The sequence below is a fragment of the Sus scrofa genome, chromosome 2, assembly GCF_054392235.1.
Source record: "Sus scrofa isolate SSC_HxYL_T2T_F1_AM1 chromosome 2, Sscrofa_HxYL_maternal_Yorkshire_Landrace_v2.0, whole genome shotgun sequence".
In the NCBI taxonomy this organism is placed as follows: domain Eukaryota; kingdom Metazoa; phylum Chordata; class Mammalia; order Artiodactyla; family Suidae; genus Sus; species Sus scrofa.
Genome location: NC_139384.1, coordinates 118301126 through 118318638, shown reverse-complemented (window position 1 = coordinate 118318638; position 17513 = coordinate 118301126). Strand labels below are relative to the sequence as shown.

At 35.6% G+C, this 17513-nt stretch overlaps 1 long non-coding RNA gene across 4 annotated transcripts in view; it reads left to right on the top strand.

Annotated features, from left to right (window-relative positions):
* Positions 1–17513, top strand: part of LOC106509513 (uncharacterized) — a 265044-nt gene that overhangs the window by 4198 nt on the left and 243333 nt on the right. For all 4 annotated transcript variants that reach the window (XR_014838429.1, XR_014838428.1, XR_014838432.1 and 1 more), the window contains exons 2-3: positions 1357–1437; positions 2871–2960. This is a non-coding gene — a long non-coding RNA (uncharacterized LOC106509513). The remainder of the gene's footprint in view (positions 1–1356; positions 1438–2870; positions 2961–17513) is intronic.

Genomic DNA, 17513 nt, shown 5'->3' with positions numbered 1-17513 from the left:
GAAGGCTTATTTAAGGTTGTTGCAATAGTGGAGAGAGACCAATCTCAGTGTGTACTCTTGAGAGAGAAAAGGTGGTATGATTTTGAAGAGGTGGGGTAAGGTGGAGATCATAGGCCTTCCGTCTGTGTTTACAAACTGGCTTTAACCAAAAGAAAAGGAACCTTCCTTTTATCTTCCTGGGTGAGGTAGTTTCACAACCCAGAGCATGGAGCCCACTGAAGTTAGGTTCCTGTCCCTCCACAGAAATGGGAGAGGGCAGATCAGTGCATTTAAAGGGAAGGCTCCCAAGTCCCTAAGAAAGACATTCCTAGGTTGTAAATAGGCAAGAAGCTTTTTAAAAATTTTACATTCTGGGAGCTTGGGGTTAGTAGATGTAAACTATTGCATTTGGAATGGATAAGCAATGAAATCCTGCTGTACAGCACAGGGAACTATATCCAATCACTTGTGATGCAACATGATGGAGGATAACGTGAGAAAAAAATGTCCATGCATGTAAGACTTTGCTGTACAGCAGAAATTGACAGAACATTGTAAATCAACTATAATAGAAAAAATAAAAATCTTAAGAAATCAACTATAATAGAAATTGACAGAACATTGTAAATCAACTATAATAGAAAAAATAAAAATCTTAAGAAAATTTACATCTCAGAGACAGAGAAGGCATTTACGGTGACCAGTTTTCTGAAAGAAAATGTGCTGTGAAAAGGGAGGTTAGGGTCTAGAATCAGAAAGAAGCATTTTTAAAGTCAGGCTGAGGGAAACGTTGAGGCCGTCTTGCTCAGAAGGATGTGAATTCTTGGACTCAATTTCAATCTTAAATACTCTTTGAACACATTCTGTTCAGTGTATTTTTGCTGTTGCTTGGATTTGATTTTGGATTTGATTTGTATTTACTCTTTAATATCATAGCCCTTCATAAAGTTTGGTCTCACTTAACCTTTAATTTTTTAATTAAACTATACATCTGTCAGTAGATTTGTGTTTTTACTTGAAGAGTATAACAGAGCAGTTTGCTGCCAGAAACTGAAAAAAAAAATAAGCTATAGTGTCTTCAACAGACATAGATCCTATTTTGACTCTTTTAAATTCTGATATAAGAAGAATACACATGAAAGACTGCTGTGCACAGAGCAGTCTGAGATAACACAAGCTCAGACACCCTGAAACTAATTACCTACAGTTACTGGTTTGAATGTGGGCCAATAAGAGATTGGGGAGTAAGCATATTAAAGCCACTATAATAGAAGACATGAAATGAGACAAAAGAAATGAGGGATGTAAATGTAATGCATGGAAGGAAAGTCATACAGGAGATTAAGAAAATTACATTGCTCTTGTGTTTCATTCCAGGCGAAGTGCATGACCTTCCTTGGCAATGGTTCATGAATCCAGTATTTATAGGAGAACACAGACACATACCATGGCTTACAGGTTAGTTCCTTTCTGTTTTTCTTTCTTTCCTTATCCTTTTTTCTTTAATGCTTAGATAATTAATTGCATTGCAAATATACAGTCATTGCAGATATACACATGGAAACTTAAAGATTAGCGCTGTAATAGGCTATGTTATCTCACTAAAAACAAGACTTTTCCAATGTCATATCCTCTTCATTAATTAAAAAAAAAACCGGCAGGATTTACACATTAATAACTTGAATTGATGAAGGGATGGGTTGGCAGAGCTTTTTTCTCAATTTTCAGTGAATTGTTAGGCCCAGGAAGTCTGGCCTTCTGTTGGGAAGATGTCTCCATTTTGGTGGAAAGTAATTTCTTCATCAATTCATTCTCACACAGATATAAATATGAATAATATGCTTTTTTATTCCCATGGCAAGATAGCACTGGACCCTCTGGTTAGGGAGGGGAAGTAAAACCTTGGTGCCATTTCATCTGCCCATTACTATTTGATGAATATGTGCCTAATTCTCAGAGAATGGAAGGGAGAAAATATCTTCCTTTCTATCATGTAAGTTATGAGGGAAAAAAGCACAGACTGAGGTGACTTTACTGTACAGGAGTATAGTAGTTGAGAGATAAGGTACTGATCCAAGTGAAGCAGGAGGTAGATGCATCCCAGGCTGAGCAGCTGTAACCTGTTCCCTGTGGACAGATAGCTTCAAAGTAAGAGCTTCATCCTGCTTGGATAAAAGACAGAGACCATCCATTTCTCATTCTTGAAGTCAGGGAGACCTCCAGAACTACACAATTGAAGAAAGGTCTCTTAAGGGTCAGAGAAAGGGCCACCAGACCACAGTACATCCTGTCAACTTCTCAGAGACCCTTGTGCTAAAATCCGTCCTGAGGGCAGGACCCTGAGGCAGGCCAAAGCCAGAAGAAGCAAGATGATTGGCCAGAGGAAATCTGGAAGGACTGGCCCTATACAGGTGATTTAAAGGACCTCCAAACCAAGTGTTGCTCTCTTCCTTGATTGCCCTTTCTCTCTGCCTGTCTCTGTCTTGTCTCTCTCACTGCACCTCAGCCTGCCTGTGCCTGTGCTTTCTCTGCACCTATCTTCTCTCTTTAAATAAACACTTAATTGCCTCACTACCCTGTCTCTTTGCTGAATTCTTTCTCCAAAGGGACAAAATTCTGGGGACCTATGTCAAGTGGTTAGTTTTCAGCATTCTCACCTGATATACACCCAAGACCACAAGGACTCCCAAACTTTCTTAGTTTACAACAGACTTAGCGTCTCAGTAATTTTTTCATGGTGTGTCTAGACCCAAATAAACAATTGACAATTATATTATTAACTAGATAGATATGTAGGTCCAAAATTTAATAAATGCTTATTTCCTAAAACTTTAAGTTATTTGAAAAAAATAAAATTTATATTTTTATTTGTTAATCACAATTACTAATAGGTGCACCTGTTGGACCCTGCACACCTTCTCCAATCTTGGAATTGGACTGAACCATCATCCTTGTTTCCTTTCCTACACCAAGTTTCACAGGTACTTGCTTTCATTATCATAGTGATGGCTGAAAAGCCATTTTTGCAAAGATTTGACATCATCTAAAGGAATATAGTGCAGTTAAGTATTAAGACTTTGAATTTCTCAAGCTAGCTGTTTGTATAGAGTACAACAGATATCGAGTATTTCTGTGTTTTGTTTTTTTTTTGTCTTTTTGCCTTTTCTAGGGCCGCATCCTTGGCATATGGAGGTTCCCAGGCTAGGGGTCTAATGGGAGCTATAGCTGCCAGCCTACGCCAGAGTCACAGCAATGCAGGATCCGAGCTGCATCTGCGACCTACACCACAGCTCATAGCAACATTGGATCCTTAACCCACTGAGTGAGGCCAGGGATTGAACCCGCAACCTCATGGTTCCTAGTCGGATTCATTAACCACTGAGCCACGATGGGAACTCCTTTTTTTTTTTTTTTTTCCAACTTTAAATATCCTACAGGCCTTTGTGAGTTTGCTATGGCATACTGGCTTGTTTAAGGGCGAATACAAATTAAAAATTAGATGCTTAATTCTCCCTGCGGAAAATAAGATTTCTTTTCCGTTATTTTTCTAAGAGCATTTACTTGAGAAGACTTGTAATTGTAGCTTCTTCCTCTCTATTCTTTGTTTTTAATTATATTTTTCTAAGCTTTGGGGCTGAGTTTCCAAATATGATCCTAGACACAGACTTTGCATTCTTCCTTGTTTTGACTTGATTTAAATGTTACAAACAAATTATGATTATATATTGAAGAAATGAGTTATGTGCCATAAAATCCCATAAAATCTAGAGTTAGAAGGAAGCTGTCATACTCCTTTTTAAAAACTGACTGTAGAGACAAAAGGTGATAGAATATGGATTTTGTAGGTTGCCAAAGAATGACAAGGTTAACACCTAGAATAGATGTAATTATTTTAACAAACTCAAAGTGTGTGGTTTGCCAGAGAGTTAAATTCCGCACCTAAATTTCAATATCACATCACAGTTTTCATGGTTGATGAAAGAAGGATTTTTTTTTTAAAATGGCTAACAAAGAAGAAATATGTTGAAATTATAAAGAAAAAAATTTTCCTGTTTGTTAGAATTTGTGAGACCTTAGAAAGTGTGTTCAAGGAGTTGAACAAGGCCTGCCAGTTAAGGGTTCGGTGTTTGTCACTGCTGTGGCTTGGGTTTGATCTCTGGCCTAGGAACTTCTAAATGCTGTGGGCATGGCCAAAAAAAACCCCAAAAAACAAAAAAACAAAACAAATTGTGTTCAATTGATGTTCTGGAATTTTCCTTTCAGGAGATTAAATTTCATTGATATTTTTCTGTATTAATTTATAACATTTTTATATGACAGTTGACACGAATCAAATAATCTTCCCATTACTTCCACCATTCCTCTCTCATTTGTTCCACTCCCATAATTAACTAGTGTAATAGTGCATGGGCTTTCTAATTTTTTCCTCTATGCAGACACATACACAAACACACAAATATACACACACATTTACACAGAATTTTCTTATCCTTTCAGTTATTCATTTGTTTATTGGATTTTACAAGACTGGGAAAACACAATAGTGTGACACAGAATTTTACACCAGCTTTTCCTCCTTTCATTTACTGTACTAAGGGCATAGTCAATGCCTCTCTAGACAGATCTTGCCTAGTTTTTAAACAACCTCATAAATTTCTAATGTATGACTCTCACGATTAATTTACTCTTTCTTTCCATAAATAATTTGAGATGCCAGTATCTTTAAATGGTTTTGTATGTTTTTGATGAGTCTGTCAGTTACCATGAGATTAAACAACCTTACATGGTGATACCTAATACAGCCTATCTGGTGGGTTCAATATCATGTCATCCAACTTCATAGACTTGGGATTGAGATCTTAGAAAAATCTTTAGGGAATAACAAATTTTGAGAAGAATATTAAGAGGACAAGATTATACTGGAATAAAGACTGAATAGTGACATGGAAAATCATCTAGTAGTAATCATAGATGAACATAATAATTTTTTAAAAAGAATGAAAAATACTCTCTTGCAGGACAGCATTTGCTAAATATTGATGACAGCATTTAAAAAACATAATATAGATGGAATGCTAAAAATGACACATGCGATTAAGGTAGTCAGTGAAAAGAAATACATCTCAGATAAAATTTTGAAAGAAATTAGACAACTTTCAATCACATGATTTTATAAAATCGAAAATCAAAATTGTTTGAAATTTTAAATTACATCATAATATTACCTACAAAGTTCTGATTTCTTAAAAAAAGCAAATGTGATTTTCATGTCTCTAAAAATTATATGGGAAAAAAGTATTTGGCTGTTTAAAGTTTGTAATGTATAGGAATTCATTTGCAAGTTAGATTCTGCAATCAGGCAATATTATTTTATTAAATTTTCTTTATTAAGTAAATAGTATAACAAATCCTTTTATCAAATGAATATATTTTGTTTTTATTAAAATATAATATGAAACTTCATTTATGAGCAGGTATTGTGTAGAATCCAGAAGAACACAAAAGCCAGGTTTTATAATATTGTGTTACTCTTGAATTAGGTTACTCAAAATTTCTTTATCTCAGATGTCTTACATTCCAATTAATTTTAGAAAAAAAATTAAATTTTTATTGAGGCATAGTTGATTGACCATGTGTTAATTTCTTCTACATAGCAAAGTGATTCAGATATATATGCATATATGTATATATTATGAATACTGAATACTGAAAAGAATTCTGAATACACTTTTTTTTAAACTTTTCCTTTCCCAATATGATTTATTATAGAGCACTGAATACAATGGCCAGACTACCCAAAGCAATCTACAGATTCAATGCAATCCCTATCAAATTACCCATGACATTTTTCACAGAACTAGAACAAACAATCCAAAAATTTATACAGAACCACAAAAGACCCAGAATTGCCAAAGCAATTCTGAAGAACAAAAACCAATCAGGAGATATCTCTCTTCCAGTCTTCAGGCAATATTACAAAGCCACAGTAATCAAGATAGTATGGTACTGGTACCAAAACAGACATACGGACCAATGGAACAGAATAGAAAATCCAGTAATAAACCCAGACACCTTTGGTCAATTAATCTTTAACAAAGGAGGCAAGAACATAAAATGGGAAAAAGACAGTCTTTTCAGTAAGTGTTGCTAGGAAACCTGGACAGCTGCATACAAATCAGTGAAACTAGAACACACCCTCATACCATGCACCAAAATAAACTCAAAATGGCTTAAAGACTTAAATATAAGACAAGACACCATCAAACTCCTGGAAGAGAATATAGGCAAAACATTCTCTGACATCAGCCTTACAAATGTTTTCTCAGGTTAGTCTCCCAAAACAACAAAAATGAAAGCAAAAATAAACCAGTGGGACCTAATCAAATGGACAAGCTTTTACAAAGCAAAGGAAACCAAAAAGAAAACAAAAAGACAACTTACAGAATGGGAGAAAATAGTTTCTAATGAGGCAACTGACAAGGGCCTAATCTCTAAAGTATACAAACAATTTGTACAACTCAACAGCAAAAAAGCCAACAACCCAGTGGAAAAATGGGCAAAGGACCTGAAGAGACATTTCTCCAAGAAAGATATACCGATGGCCAACAAACACTTGAATATAGTTTTCTGTGTTACACAGTTAGGACCTTGTTGTTTGTTCCGCCCCCCAGCTCCGTAAAATAGCTAAATAGCTTACATCTACTAACCCCAACCTCCCCCTCCATCCCTCCCAGCTCCCTCCCCCTTGGCAATCACAGTCTGTTCTCCTTGTCCGTGAGTCTGTTTGTTTCATAGATGGGCTCATTTGTGTCGTATTTTAGATTCCACGTATCTCATGGTATTTGTCTTTCTCTTCCTGACTTCACTAAGTATGATAATTTCTAGGTTTCTCCATGTTGCTAGGAACGGCATTATTTCATTCTTTTTTATGGCTGAGTAGTATCCTATTACACACACACACACACACATATATAAATATAAATATATATAAAATACTATATATTCTTGAAGATTATATATAATCAGTATATTATTAATGATTATATATATGTAATCTTTATCCATTCCTCTGCTGATGGACGCTTAGGTTGTTTCCATGTCTTGGCAATTGTGAATAGTGCTTCTATGAACACATCGGTGCATGCATCTTTTTGAATTATAGTTCTGTCTGGGTATATGCCCAGTAGTGGGATTGCTGGATCATATGGTAACTCCATCCTTGGTTTTCTGAGGAAATTTCATGCTATTTTCCATAGTGGCTCTACCAACTTACATTCTCACCAACAGTATAGGAGAGTTCCCTTTTCTCCATACCCTCCTCAGAATTCGCTATTTGTGAACTTTTTTATGATGGCCATTTTGACTGGTGTGAAGTGGTACCTCATTATAGTTGTGATTTGCATTTCTCTGATAATTAGCAATGTTGAACATTTTTTTCTTCATGTGCCTGTTGGCCATTTGCATTTCTTCTTTGGAGAAATGTCTCTTTAGGTCTTACCCATATTTTAATTGGACTCTTTGTTTTTCTGTTGTTGAGCTGCATGAGTTGTTTGTATATTTTGGAAATTAAGGCCTCATTGTTTGCATCATCTGCAAATATTTCCCCCCATTCCATAGTTGTCTTTTCATTTTGTTTATGGTTTCCTTTGCTGTACCAAAGCTTGTAAGTTTGGTTAGGTACATTTGAAACAAATAATTGTGAATTGCTTATCATCATTTGGCAGTATCATAGTTTGTTTTATGTTTTCCTTTGCAGGTTATTATTTAAATTTTGAAAAATTTAAATGAAATTCTGCTTTGCATTTAGAACCTTTTCTTTCAAGCATATTTCCATGGGAAATAGTTTTGTGTGACATGAAATTTAAAATTTTTTATAATTGTACTGAAAAATAGTGAAATACGATAAGAGTGTGACTGAGTTTCTCATTCATGAAGTGTGTCAACCTGAGGTTTAATAAGTTGAGGCTGTGCCTAAATGCATTGTTTGAGTATCCATATCCATAGTAAGGCATCAAGAGAAAGTTTCTGTTAAGGCATATTGTTTCTGTTAAGGCATATTGTTTCTTTCTTTTTTAAAATTAAAAAAAAATAAGAAAGAGAAAGACAAATACCATATGATATCACTTATAAGTGGAATTAATATACAGCACAAATGAAACTTTCCACAGAAAAGAAAAGCATAGACTTGGAGAACAGACTTATGGTTGCCTTAGGAGAGAGGGAGGGGGTGGGAGGGATAGGGAGCTTGGGGTTAACAGATACAAACTATTGCTCTTGGAATGGATTTACAATAAGATCCTGCTGTGTAGTATTGAGGACTATGTCTAGATACTTATATTGCAACACAACAATGGGAGGAAAAATTATGTATACATGTATGTGTAACTTGGTCCCCAAGCTGTGCAGTGGAAAAAAATAAAATAAAAATAAAAATAATTTTTTATAATAGTTGATTTACAATGTTCTGTCGATTTCTGCTGTACAGCATAGTGACCCAGTTACACACACACACACACACACATTCTTTTTCTCATATTATCTTCTATCACAAATGATTGGATATAGTTCCCTGTGATATTGTTTCTTAAAAGTACCATAGAACAGTAGAAATAGGGAGTGCCTGTTGAGGCGCAGGGGAAACGAATACCACTAGTATCCATGAGGATGCAGGTTTGATCCCTGGCCCTGTTTAGTGGCTTGAAGATCCAGTGTTGCCACGAACCATGGTGTAGATTGCAGACATGGCTTGGATTCTGCGTGGCTGTGGCTGTGGCCGGCAGCTGCAGCTCCAGTTCGACCCTTAGCCTGGGAACGTCCACATACCTTGAGTGTGGTCCTAAACAACAACAACAACAAAAGCAAAAAGAGAAAAGGAAAGGAAAAATAATATGATAAAAAATAACAAAATCATGGAGCTAGATGAAACCTTTGGCAATCATTTAGGCAAACATCATTTTATTTTATTTTTTTAAACAAATGAATTCAGGCTCAGAGATTTTTTTTTTTTTTTTTTTTTTGGTCTTTTTAGATCTGCACCCTTGGCACGTGAAGATTCCCAGGCTAGGGGTCAGATTGGAGCAGTAGCAACCCGGGATCCCAGCCATGTCTGCAGCCTACACCACAGCTCACAGCAAGGCTAGATCCTTAACCCACTGAGCAAGGCCAAGGATCAAACCTGTGTCCTCATGGATACTAGTTGGGTTCCTTAACCACTGAGTCACATCAGGAACTCCTCAGAGAATTTTTTTTAAATGCCCTTGACTGCTTGCCCCCTCCTCTTCAGCTTTTTATTGATTGATTGATTGATGGGATATCCTCATGGATACTAGTTGGGTTCCTTACCACTGAACTCCCAGGCTCAGAGAATTTAGATGACTTGTCTCCTTGGGAATGACTCAGATAATTTTTATTGTTTCACAGCTAAGAACTAGACTGAGGTGCTTCTCTTTCTGAATCTGAACAGTAAGGGTGAAGAGATCAGTGTTAGCTGAAACACTTGGTTTTTTGTTTTGCATTTTTTTTTAATAAAAAGCTCACTTTATTTTTTAATATGACTAGTCTAAACTATTTATATATATTTATTTCCAGTGTTATTGAGATATAATTGTTATATAGCACTGTATACAGTTTAAGGTATACAGTGTAATGATTTTACTTACATCCTGAAATGATTATTAAAATAAGTTTATTCAGTATCATCTTATAGATATAGAATTAAAGAAATAGCAAAACAATTTTTTTGTGATGAGAACTCTTAGAATTTATTCTCTTCACACTGTTCGAATATAACATAGAGCTGTTTAATTATATTTATCATGAGTACATTACATCTCTAGTACTTATTTATCCTAAAACTGGAAGTTTGTACCTTTTGACCACCTTTCTACAATTCCTCCTCCCCTTACCTCTGCCTCTGATAACCACAAATCTGATCTCTTTTTCTATAAGTTTGTTTTTGAAGTATAATTGACTTAAAATACTATGTTAGTTCTTGTTACACACAGTGAATTGGTATTTCTGTACATTTTTAAATGATCACTACAGTGTCTAGTTAGCATCTATCACCATACAAAGATATTAAATAGTTATTGACTATATTCCCCACCTGTGCATTTACTACCCATGATTAATTTACTTTGGAACTTGAAGTTTGTGAAAACCTCTTAATCTCCTTCCTCTATTTCTCTCCTCCTCATAGCCCCCTCACCTCTGGCAACCACCTGCTTGTTCTGTTACGGCTTTGAGTTTTGTTATGTTTGTTCATTTCTTTTGTTTTTTAAATTCCACATATAACTGAAACCATACAGTATTAAGCTTTCCACACTATTTGACATTTCAAACTCTGTCTATGTATTACTTATCCAAAGATGAAATTAAACACTTGATTCATAGAGGAAAACTAATTATTTTTGGAAAAAATTATTTTCAAAGAGTTTTGTGGGTTTTTCAGTAGAATGTCTAAAATGTCCTTTCAGTTACAATCACCTAACCTTTGCTAGATCTCTCATAGCATATCCTCTTTCACTCTTCTGTGCCCACTTATTTATGAAAAAGATGCAGAGAGACTGATATATCTTAAAGTAAAACATAAAATTTAAAGATTTTCTGAAATTTGTAATCTGCTCAATAATTGGAATAGATACACTGTCTGCACAGGATGTCAGAATAATCAGCTATAAAGGGAAGAATTTAATCAGTCAAGGAAATGCAAAAAGTCTTTTGACTTGTTGCCAAATTTTTTCTATCTTGTACAGATACAAATTCAATGGTTTCTAGCATTTGTAGTAAAGTATTTTAAATACATGTTCTATAGAATATTTAAAAATCAAAGTTTTTGCAAACACACACATATATTCTTTTTTTTTCTCAAAGAAGGAGTCAAATATTGAGTTTTAAAAAAGGTTTCTTTACTGCAGTAATAGAAGTATATGGGAATACTCATCTGTATTCTCAGAAGCACAACTTTAATTTATTTCATTGAAAACGAAATGCTGGTAGCTTATAGCATGAAAATAATTAAGAGCTGGTGAGAAAGGCAAACTTTGTGATTCATTCACATGGGAGGAATCTTAGCTCCATGTGTGCCTCAAGAGTTATGTGCTCCACAGCTTTGTTAATAAAAAATGTGTGTAAGTAACATTAAAATACTCTGAAAATCAGAGTAATCATTTGTCTTCATTACTAATAAACAGCCTTAAGCTACAAGGCTGAGAACATGAGAATCTACTAAAATCATCACTGAGTTTATATAATATCCAGATACCAGAAGTTTTAACATTAAACTAATAAAAAGGCGACCGTTCATTATGCTCTTAAGATATCATTTTGAGGGAGAAAAGGCCTGAAGAATCTGCCCTGAAGGACCTCACTATCTTTCTCTTTCCTCTGGCTGGTGCATCTATCACCTGCTTTGACTGTATCGCATTTTCTCTAGACACAGAAATGCAAGGCACCTGGACTTGAGTTTGATCCTAATCGGAAGACCAACCCTTGCAATCCCAACAGTGGCTAACTTTGCAGTTAGAGTGTTATTACTGGTTATTTTTGAATTAGGAATGATTGGAACAGCACTTTTATTAAACAAAGGCAGGGGAAAATCATTTGAACCAAATAACTCTGTTATTGTGGCATATGCCATCATGATTGCAGTAAGTAACATTGCAAACTAGCTTTCAACAAAATGCCTTATTTTCAGTCACTTGGAATTATCAAATAAAACTTAATTCTGACTTAAGTTTTTGGCATTTGTTCTCATGTTTTCCTGAGGGTATTGTTTCTGAAAGCTGAACAAGTATTCTATTCAGCAATATTTGAAAACGAAAATCTCAGGAAACAGTGTTTACCTTTGTAAAAATTAGCCTGCACATGTCTTGTTACAGCCAATTCTATATCAGTGATGGACTGAAACTTAGTTATTGCAAAACAAAATATTCCATAAACTTAGTACATCTCCAAATTAATATTAGAAGCAAATTATGTTGGATAAAAATTCTAATATTTCAGAACTGGAATAATGCTATTAGTTTAATGCCAGTAAAAAGTCCAATTCATTAATATCTGGTTCCTCCTCAACTTTTAAGCTTAATCTTTTGAGGGGTGGGTTTGCTTTTCTTTCTGCCTGTACTTATTTTATGACTTACCTCAAGTCGCACATCTTAAATATTTTTGACTCTTTACTATTCCTTACTGTACCAGGATATTATCATGCCCAGTCACCTCCCTTGGTCCATCCTAAGGAGCTTACTCACAGTCCATTGTCTTTTTTTCTGGCATCCTGAAGGAATTCTCTGGTCATGGAAGCAGGTTTGACCCAGGTACAGAGCAGGCTGGAAGTGCCAGGGAGTTGATTGCTTGTAATTTAAACTAACATTTAAAATATGTAAAATATACAGACTCTGAAAATATTAAAGTTAGTCATCTAAAGATGTTTGTGATTTTTCAGAGACTAATATAGTTTTATACACTCAGTTACTGATTTATGGAAATATTAGAAATTTGCAAAATATTTGTCAGAAAATGAAGTATCAAGGTGTTCTTATAGCGCTAACATAAAACATACATTTCTTTTATCCTATTGTCTGTTCTTTTAAAGAAGATGAGGAAATCCTTGCCTTAAATCATAAAAATAACACTTCTTGTCACACAAATCTAGTGAATGTCTCTCCTCTCCACCTACTTCTCATATCAGGACATTATCTGCCAGTCATTTTGTTGTATGGCTTATTTATGGTGAGCTTGCTATTTTCTATGTGTTTATCAATGACCTGTTAGTAATTTTTCCCTAAGCAATAAAGCAAGGTGATGGGTAGAATGATGGTGGAGCATCATGAATGGAGAGAACAGCTGGTAGAACTTGATGCAGGCTACCTGACAAAGACTTCTAGTCCTGGTGCCTTTGAATCTTCTTGTGCTGAGGGAGCACTGGTGTTGCTGACCAGTCAGTGCTGAAAAGAGTTCTTAGCTCCTGGTGGAGAGGCTCCCCAGGGCCTAGCAGGAAGTATGTAAGGGACCTCTAGTATATCATCATCAGGACAGAATGCTAATGCATTACAGGTTTATTGGTCATGCTTGAAGTTCTGCTACTGACCAGTTCATGAACGTGCCTCAGAAATTCAGGGTAGAGAAAACGTCATTCAAATCACTTTATTTCATAGCTACTTCTTAATGAATCAATAGAATTTAGAACAGGTTATATTCAGAACTTGTGTGTTCACCAAACAAGTCCAAATGTCTTCACATGTATTCACTTCTTTAGTCCACTCAACTTTTGAGGGTGGGTTTCATAAATGGAGAAATGGAGATTTGAGAAGTTTAGATGACTGTTACTCACACTAACCACTATAAAATGAATAAATGAATATACTTGAAAGCTATGTAGACACAGTAATGTGAAAACCTCACTCTATTCCCTGCACACAACACACATGAAAAGTATCTTTTTTGGAGGCAGCCTCAATCTAGTAAATAATTGTTCTGACCAATTCTATCACTAAGCATAGTTCAGGAAATGGGTTTTAATGCTTGGAAATAATAGTATGTGTCATAAAATTTACTGCATACTAACAGAAACCCTGGGTAAATAGAAGACAATGGAAATCATCCAGATTATTTTGCAACATTTGACTTTTTTTTTTTCCTGATAAACTGAAAGACACAGCGTTATGAAGTACATCAGTTGTAATCACTATTTACCTTTTATTACTTTTGCTTCTCTTCACTAAATTTGTCCAAAAGGAAGTCTTCTTGCATCACAGGTAACTAACCCAGCACTGCCACAGACAGGGAATTTAGAATCAAAATGGGAATGCTACTTTGCCTGCCAGAAGACTTTCATCTTCCTCTAATCTCCAATTGACCTTTCATCCTTTCAACCCACTCTCTTAGCTTTCACTGCTTCATATGGCAAATATGAAGAGTTGGAAAATGTTAAAAATTCCTAGAGGTGTCCTTCAGGATTGTTGTCTTCTCAGAGAGGAGAAAACTGCATTATTTTGACATCTTGTTCCCTAGGTTTTTTTTTCCCAATATTGAGAGTCATAACCTTCTGGAAGATTTGGCTCTTTCCCCACCTCATCACATAAAATAATCTCTGCATTAGAATAATGCTTTTCAAAGGACAGAAGACAGAGTTGACTTCAACAGAATTTTGTTTCCCTACCCTGCAAAACTCTTTTAGCAAGAAAATGCAAATAATCTGGCTACAGCCTTGAAATTGGAGAAGGACCTGTTTTTCCTTATACCCGAGAACAAAACTGCTTGAAAATTCCAAATTCAAAACTTAAAAAGAAAGGTTTGATGATTTGTCTTTCTTTTCTCATGATTAGACACATTATACTCTCTGAAATTAGGTAGTTAAAAGGAATAAATATTAGAAAATGGAGATCTCAATTGAAGGTGTTCTTTTATTTTTAATTAACTGTTCTGTTAAATAAAAGGAGTGCTTAAATGCAGTCATTATTTATTTAATGTGAGATTTAGAGGATTTGTTAAGAGTAGCCATAGATGAGAACCCAGGTTCTTGAAAGACACTCACCTTGCTCTCAATTAGAGTGAAATTATGGGAATAGATATGGATTTGTGTAATTAAATATGTGCATTAATTATCACAACAATATATTGTTATAATAATTATAATGATAATGTGAATATTATTTTTATTTTGAATATTTGGCCCTGCTCTTTCATGTCTATAACTTTAGGGACCCAGGGATCTGTTTTTTCCATTCTTCACAATATTCTGATGGCTTAGAGAAATCAAGTAAAAATCTCTGCTTTCAGGAATGAGGCTTCTTTTCATGTAGGAAAAAATTAAATCAGTAAATAAATGGCAAGGGTCTTTGCAAAAGCTTTATTGTAGTCATAAAATAATAGAACATGGGGGTTTCTGGACAGTTTTTGACATCATTGACTACACTTCAAAGAAGCATCTTAATAGAGAAGGTTTAGAAATAATGAAAAAAATAAAACAAATTTCTAGCTATAACTGCCATACTTCCAGTTTCTTGTCACTTTTCTCTGTCACTTATATTTTATGAGTCATCTGGGAAAATGGATCTTAATTTCTATCTTCAGTTACAATGCTTTAGAAACTGTCCCATCAGTGAATAGTTAAAGAAAGATTGCCTTTAGCATGACGTGAGTCAACTTTGTGTTTTCTTCCATAACATCACCATAGTATGAAGATGGCATGGGAGAGCTGTTGGGAGTGAGGACCAGACTCCCTTGTTCACAAGCTAAGACCAAGTGCCTTCTTAACAGCAGGCAGCACATTAGTGTCATAAAAGCAAGGACAAAGCCCGCTGGGAATGCGAAAACTCCTTTCACCAAATCAACCTTTCTATCAGTTTAACATCTCATCTGACATTGATCATTGATCATGTGGTTAAAAAATCCTTTTGATCTTTCCTAGTATTCCTAAGTCTGCATTTATCATTTGAAATTTAGAAATGAGAAGCTAGTATTAAGAGAAAGTAAGGCAAATCCAGAAGTTTACAAACAAATCGAGCTATTGGAATATTTTTTCTTCCTCTGTGGGAGCACATTATTTGTTCCATTTTTCTTCTCCTATCAGAGTCTAAGCCTTATATCAATCTTTGATCTAAAGATGAAAATTTGTGTGGAGATTACTTTTCTATGTTGACATGGAGAAAGGGTGCAGAATTGTAAGGATAGGCATTGGGCTCGCATCTTTTCTTCACAAAATAGATTTTCTAGGAATAGGAAATAACCTATGTGAAACTGTGTGATAGGGTTGAATATTTATTTTTAATACTTACCTGCTCACCTGACAGTGCTTCTTTACTTCCTATGATTTATCTTATTTTCCTTGACTGTGGAGTAGGACAGAGCTCTCATGTCTTCCCTTTTTTTCCCTTACTGGGTTAATTTACAATACTGTAAACTCATTCAAATCCAGCAATTTAAACAGTTTCTTTAGGTAACCTGATAATATTCTCTTCGGTGTGATTCACTATACAAAAAATTTGTCACCCCCCCCTGCTGCTCTTTGCCTCCTGGTACATCTGGTAGGGCTCGTGTGACCTCACAGTGGTGTCAGGATCTGTGAACTCAAGTGACTTTTCTCTTAATTTTCTCTGGTCTTTGCTCTGGAGTAACTAGTCCTGTATATTCCTCGAATTAATGATCCCTGTGGTGGATCCGTGGATGTTTGTGATGTTAAAAGATAAACCGATGCATATTAAAGATTTTCAGAGTTTATTTGAGCAAAAATAGATTCCATTTGGGCAGTTCCAAACCAGAAGTGGTTAGAGCACTCCACCAACAGGAGATGGGGGAGAGATTTTTATAGAGGAAAAGTGGAAGCAAAGAAAGGAAATTATTGATTATCTATTGCTTAAAGCCTCATTGGCTGTTTGTGATTGGATGTCCTTGAGTTTCAATTTTGTAGCCTTGATACATTCATAGGCTTAGATTTGGGTTTGCTTACATAGGCAGCCGGGACATTAGAGCCACTTCAGTCTAATGGCCTTTTTGGTTAATTTATTTAACAGGTCCCTGTCTAACAGTGCTAGGTCATGTGCCTCAGGTTGGTCATGAAGTCCTGCATGAAATCTAGACATTCTTTAGATCCCAATCCCATATGTTTCTGATGATCCATGGTGTCTCTTTACCAGGGTATAACAAAACTACTGATGACCCTCCAGAGCCCCCACAGTTGGAGGGGAGTCAGAAGAGAGGCTACCTTAGGCTATCGCCCTAACTGTTTCCCTCTGCCAATACTGTGTGATTCCTGACATGTCAACTGGAACATGGCCACATGCAAATTTTCCCTTTGAGCAGAGGTATACAAACTATAGCCTCAGGCCAAATCCACCTGCCACTTGGTCTTATAAAGAACGTCTTATTGAACTCAACACTTATTCATTTATGTCTTGTTTGTGACTGCCTGCATACTCCAAGGGCAGAGTTGAGTATTTGTGGCAGAGATGATATAGGCCACAAAGCCTAAAATGTTTAAATATCTGGACTTTCATAGAAAACATTTGTTGACTCATGATCTGGAAGTTTGCAGCCTTCCTGGAGGATCCTGCATAGACATGTCACTATCTTCTCTCCCCTTCTTCTCTTTGCAAGGTCCCATTCTCTGCAGGGATTTTCCAGAAAGGAAAATTGAGGACATAGGTTGACCTCTCTTACCACCTTCCTGTCTTCTCTTTTTAACATCTCAGGGATTCAGGGGACTAGGGGGCACTTGCCATTCTCTTCTTGTCTTTCAAGAATTCCCTTAAATAAGTTTCTCCTTTCTGTAATTGTATTTACCCTGTTTCCTTTCTTGAGCTCCTGCTGGTGGGTTGGCACTGGGAGAAAGATATAAGCTTACAAACAGGAGAGTATGTATCAGGAGATATTCAACAAACAGTACTGGTTTCACATGGTTCACATATATTTTCCTATTTGTATAGATAAATAAAAACTTGAAAGAGTAGATTACTTTGTTTTTCCTAATAATGCTAAAACATTCACATGAATTCTTTCTCTTTTTCTCAAGTAAAGTAAAACATCATGATTATGAG